Source organism: Sinohyriopsis cumingii, chromosome 3 (assembly GCF_028554795.1).
Source record: "Sinohyriopsis cumingii isolate HCF-2022 chromosome 3, ASM2855479v2, whole genome shotgun sequence".
NCBI classification, from domain to species: domain Eukaryota; kingdom Metazoa; phylum Mollusca; class Bivalvia; order Unionida; family Unionidae; genus Sinohyriopsis; species Sinohyriopsis cumingii.
Window position 1 is genome coordinate 100,156,451 of NC_142963.1, and position 6,417 is coordinate 100,162,867.

Here is a 6,417-nt window from a genome sequence, read left to right on the forward strand (position 1 = left end):
ACCTTCTCCCAAAATCAAAGTTCAAGAAAGATCGGGCATGTTACAAAGTTTACTGGATTTGTCCAAGCAAGAACTGGTTCGATTTAGTCCGTTACGTACCCCTGCACGACGTGTCATGCCTGTCCTCAAACTGATACGACGTAAAGACAATCAGTGGCGACGCGTTCCAGTATAAAAAAGGCCTGTGACCAAGTCGGGTATCAGTGTTTTTTTGGTGCTCCTGAAGACTCAAAGATGTCACCCTCCAGAAAACCCCAAGGAAAGAAAAGGAAAGGACTGCCACCACGTTTAGCCAAACATGGGGACATGTTATCTGTCCTGTCCAAAGCTTCTCCACCCCTACGAAAAAAACTCATTCAAACAGCCTCCAAAGAGGTCATCGATACCGTGTGCGAATGTTGTTTGAACGTTTTGAAAGGCACGATCCCTTTGTCCAAACACCAGAAACAATGCTTAGGCAAACATCGTCACGTTCTTCGCCAAATGGTTCAAAAGAAAATTCCCATTCGTCAAAACAAGAAGATGTTAGTGCAACGTGGAGGTATTTTACCTCTCTTGTTAGGCCCCATACTGAAAGGAGTCTTGGGAACCATGTTGGGAGGACTGGTGGGAGCAAGATAAAAAGGCCTAGGAAGTTCCAAGATCTCAGAATCGACCCCTGACAACCCCATGGAAGGACGAAAACTAGCTTTAGTGCCTTACAAACGATGGATGGAATACCATCGGTGGCAAGAACAACACACCCCGCATTTACCTCCCTATCCCCATTTGAGCGAGATGTCCCAGTTACAACACGAATTGCAGTCCTTAATGGATCGCCAAGATTTGTCCGAAACAGAAAAATCGCAAAAGTACGCTCAACTCTTGCAACGACTGCAACTCTTTCACCAGAAAGCTTTAGACGAAACAGCTCTACCCACTCTGAAAGATTTTAAGACCTTGATGAAAAGTCCAGCACCATCACCAGTACCAGTACCAGTACCACCAGTACCCGTGACCAAGACAGAAAAAGGAGAAGAAGAGGAAGGGTTTCAAACTCCACCAGAAAAAGTACGCAAGTTAACAACACCACCTACCTCCAGAATTGGATGGATTAAAAAGATGATGGCCACCCCTTCTTCATCACAAGAGAAAAAGAAAGTGAAGACAGAAGTGAAACAAGAACCGATATCCCCCGCTCAGACATCCTTCTCCTCTTCGACACCTATTGCTGGCCGCACACGCAAAGCATTGCAATCCAAGAAAATACCCCAAGAGAAAAAGAGTAGCATCCTCCAAGAGTGGGTGTCTTATTAACACACCAACCAACACAAAAAATGGAAAAAGTCTTAGCCAGCATTTACTACGATCCCTCCCATCCTGCAGGTTACGCAGGAGTTCAAAAATTGTATCGTGCTCCCAAAACGCGACTGAAAAGTCTCCGTTTACCTCAAGTGCAACGATGGTTACAAGAACAAGCTACCTACACTTTACACAAACCCATTCGACGCAAGTTTGCCAGAAGTCGCACCCGAGTGGAAGGCATCGATCATCAATGGCAAGCCGATTTAGCCGATGTCTCTCATTTGGCCAGCTACAATCGTGGCTACAAATATTTGTTCTGTGTCATCGACGTCTTTTCCAAATTTGCCTGGGTCGTGCCCTTGACTTCCAAATCGAGCAGCGAGTTAGTGCGAGCCCTGCAACGGGTGTTGAAACAAAGCGGTCGTCACCCTCTTCGATGGCAAACGGACAAAGGCACCGAATTTATGAACCAAGCTTTCCAAAAAGAATTAAAGAAACGTGACATTCATTTTTTTACCACCGAGAATCCCGAAACCAAAGCCAGCATCGTGGGACGTTTTCAACGCACTTTGAAAGAACGCATGTGGAAATATTTTACGCATCACCACACTCTGAAGTACATCGACATCTTACCGCACCTGGTGCAAGCGTACAACCAATCTTACCATCGAAGCATCGGACGTGCCCCGCAAGACGTGACTCCCGAGAACGAAGTGTTGGTGTTTGAGCGCCTGTTTGGTACGTCCCCGACGAGGGCTGTCCCCGAGAAAAGTGGAATGTTGGCCGTAGGAGATTGGGTGCGCATTGGCAAAACCAAACGCACTTTCGACAAAGGTTACTTACCTAACTGGACGACCGAATTGTTTCGCGTCACTGGACGAGTGCATGGCCGTCATCCTGCCATCTATAAATTGGAAGACATGAACGGAGAAGTGCTCAAAGGAACGTTTTATTTGCCCGAGTTACAACGTGTCACCAAAAAAGAAGACGACGTGTACGACATCGAAAGCATTCTCGAACGCAGAACCCGTAAAGTGGGCAAACGACGTGTCAAAGAAGTCAAAGTACGTTGGAAAGGATATCCACCCAGTTTCGATTCTTGGATCGACGCTTCGCAAGTCATCGACTATAAAAAGAAGTGACCATCATGCCTTTTCACACAGACGCAGCTACGTCGACCACTCCTCCTTCACCCAGTTCTTCTGTGCAAGATTTACAAAAAGAACCCTTGTGGGTGTGGTGTGGAGAACGTGTGCCTAAAACGCAAATCGTCTTTTTCTGCCAAATCTTCGTGGTGTATTGTGTCATCGGGGCAGCCATCGCCAATTTGAGTTTGCAACAAGGAGACAAACAATTGTGGACCATTTTATTGAGCAGTTGCATCGGTTACCTGCTTCCTAATCCCTTCCTGAAATTCACCTCGAACGGGAACCACGGGAACCTTGTGTCCAGTGCCAGTGCCAGTCACCACTCCAACCACAACCAGAACCCCATTTTGGGCGGAGACACGCCTCTGACGTCCACTAACCCCTCGGACAGCCACAGAACTCTGGAATTATGAGTCACCAAAACCAATTTTACTTAACCTTACCCAGTGACAGTTCCATGGAGGTGTTTCCCAAGAACACGTTGTGCTGTTACACGGCCAAATTACCTCAAGCCATCCCCTTAGATCACGAAGCCCATTGGGAAGTGGCTTTAGTAGAAATGATTCACCCGACCCAAGTCCTCAATGTCCTTCCCAATCAAAAGTTTTTTGATGTGGAAGTTCATGACGAACAATTGCAACAGTGGATGGATAGCAATGTCAAATATGACAAGAAAACCCGTACACAAAAGTACACCACCTATCACTTGTTCATTTCCCCAGGCTATTATTTTAGTGGTCAACATTTTGTCAGCACCATAGCCTCCAGGTTTAATGCCGTGTTTCTGAAAGCTTTGGAGCATGTTAACAAAAGTGTCACCATGGAGTACCACAAAACAGCTCGTCGCTTCTTGATGAAATTTGAACGGAGTAAAATCCTGTCCATTTTATTTTGTCCTGAATTGTATGACATGTTGGGCGGAGACATGAACCTGAGAATGAGCATGATGAAGAAAAGCGAATTACCCATCGTTTACGACAACGAGTCTTTTAGCAAGTTATTTCGTGCCCCGGTAGAACTGAACCAAGGACTGAATTTGATGTTTGTGTACTCCGATGTGGTGGAGTATAACGTGGTGGGACACACCTCCGTACCGTTACTGCGTGTCATTCCTTTCAAAGTGGATTCTGCCACGAACACTGACGAGGAAGGTGGAAACACTTACCACGTCCACCGCGAATTTGTACATCCTCACTATTTGCCTGTCAGTAAGTCGTATTTGGACACGGTCAACATTACTATAAAAGGAGATTTGGGACAAAATATTCCATTCACCAAAGGAAAAGTCACGGTGAAACTCCATTTTCGAAAACGGTTTTCTCACGATTCGTAAGTCATGTATCCAGTGTACCGAGGGGTTGCTCGACAGCGAGGACACGGATTAGGAGATATGTTAAAATCGGCCTTTCGTTCGGTGGCCCCGGTGTTGAAACCGATGGTGACACGCGGATTGCACGCCTTGAAAGATGCGGCACTGACGCAAGGCAAAGAATTTCTCCAAAATGTCATCATCGACAAACAAAACCCTAAAGAAGCCTTCATGAGGGCAGGCAAAAATGTCTTGCTGCAAACGGGCAAAGACATTTTGGGTCACCGAGAAACACCTATAAATGCCCTGCATGCTACCGAGTCAGGCATTCAGCAAGGACAAGGCAGAAAGAGACGACGAAGAAAACACCCTTTCACCAGACTTCAAGCGAGAAAGGTCAAGAAAAGAAGAACCGTTCGAGACTTAGACGTTTTCGATTATTGAGAAAAGAGACAAAAAAATGATGCACCGAGAATCTTGCGCTTGTTCCAAGACGGAACTGGATCTGTTTGCCATGCCCCCCACGATGATGACGATGCAAGAATCCCAGTGGGTGGAATTTCACCCCGTCTCCTCATTGACCGATTCCGCTCCCATCGAGTTTGAAATCAAAGGACAGCCCGAAGATTACATCGATCTGAATAGCAGTTACTTGTTCCTGAAAGTCAAAATTCTAGATAAGACTGGAGGTGCTATAGACGATGAAGCAGTAGCTCCCGTCAACAATTTCATGCATTCCTTGTTCAGTGGAGTGGACTTGTACTTGAATAACAAACTGGTCAGCAGCAGCATGGATACTTACCCTTATCGTGTCTACCTGGAAAATCTCTTGACGTACGGAATAGATGCCAAGAACACTCATCTCAATGCCTGTGTGGTATGGGAAGCTGACGAACCTACCAAGTTTGAAATATTGGAAACTGATGAAAAGAAAGACAACAATGATGGATTTGTAGAACGAAGAAAGAGAATCACGGGAGCCGACACAAGTTTAGAACTGATGGATCGTTTGCATTTGGACATGTGGTTGCAAGAAAAGTATTTGCTGAACGGGGTGGATGTCCGCCTGAGACTGAATCGTAGCAGTGCCGCTTTCCATTTGATGGCTGATAGTGACGGTTACAAAACCAAAATCCTAGAAGCCAGACTCTACGTACGCCGTGTGGAAGTGTTACCTAAAGTGGGAAACGACATCAGTCAGACGTTGAGCAGAACGACTGCCAAGTATCCCATACGACGCGTGGAAGTGAAAACCTTCACCATTCCCAAGGGACAGCGATCCATGATCGAAGATCATCTGTTCCAAGGACAGTTACCCAAACGTTTGATCGTTGGTATCGTCGAGAATACAGCCTTCAACGGAGCTGCCGAAAAAAATCCTTTCTACTTTCAACACTTTGGCGTGTCCAAAATCGAAGTCAGTCGCGATGGCAAGACCTTGTGTACCCGACCTTTCGAACCTGACTTTACCAAGAAGAATTACTTGAGATCGTACTTGTCCCTGTACGAAGCCACCGGACAGTTAGGAACCAATACCAGTCGCGGTATTACGTACGAGGATTATGCAGGAGGCTACGCTTTGTGGGCTTTCGATTTCACTCCAGACCAAGGCAGCGACGAGGGACATTTCCACCCTATAAAATCCGGCCAGATTCGTGTGGAAATTCAGTTTAAAGACCGAGACCCTGATGAAACGGTGAACGTCATCCTGTATGCAGAATTCGATAATACCATAGAAATCAACAGTTTGAGAGAAGTCATCCTAGATTACTAGAAACCATGGAAGACTGTTATCCCTCTTTACCTAGTGGAGAAAATTTAAAGATGGAATGTGATGAGACTGGAAAAAATGTTGTGTTTTGAAAAAAATTGTTTGATGTTATGATGTTGGATTATTGTTAAAAATGTTAGAGTTGTTGTTTAGTGTTAAGTGATTTTTGAATAAAAAATGTTGTGTTTTGAAAAAAATGCCTTTGTCTTTTGTTTAGCTATAAGAATGTTGGATTGATGCTCTTTCATTTCTTACTATCCCTCTCATGACACTCACTAAACGTTGCGACTCAAAAACCGTGTGGGGGATGTTTTCCTTCACGTCCGCGCTTTGACTTTAAGAACCGGGTTGTTTCCAGTCTAACCATCCATTGTCGACTCATCCTCCTAAGAAGATGTGCTCCAAACTAGCTAAACTCAACGAAGCCTACGTGAATTTGCATAGGGTCAGACACAGTCTGATACCGAAGCCAGAAGAAATAGAGAATGTGAGAATGTTAAAAATCACTGAAGACCTGATAGAAGAGCTCTTCAGAGAAGAAATGAACAGGGAGAAAGAAGAATGGACAGAGAAGTACAGACTTCAGAGACAGCAGCAACAGCAGCAACAACAGCAGCAGCAGCAGCAACCTGAACCTGACAGAGGCTTTGTCGATTGCCGTATCGACACCAAAGAGTTCTTCTTTTCTTTCCGAAGAAGCAGACCTATCGCCAGAAAGTCTATCCTCAGAGGACATCGCATTCTTAGAAACTAAAAAAAGAATGCCATAGCAAACAAAAAAAAAACAGCCCTTTTCAGGGCTACCCCAATACTCTAGAAAAGAAATAACGATCGATTTGTCAATGTGTGTAGGTAGAGTAGTGTGAAAATAAACACTCTTTTATAAAAAATGTGAGGGTATGTGT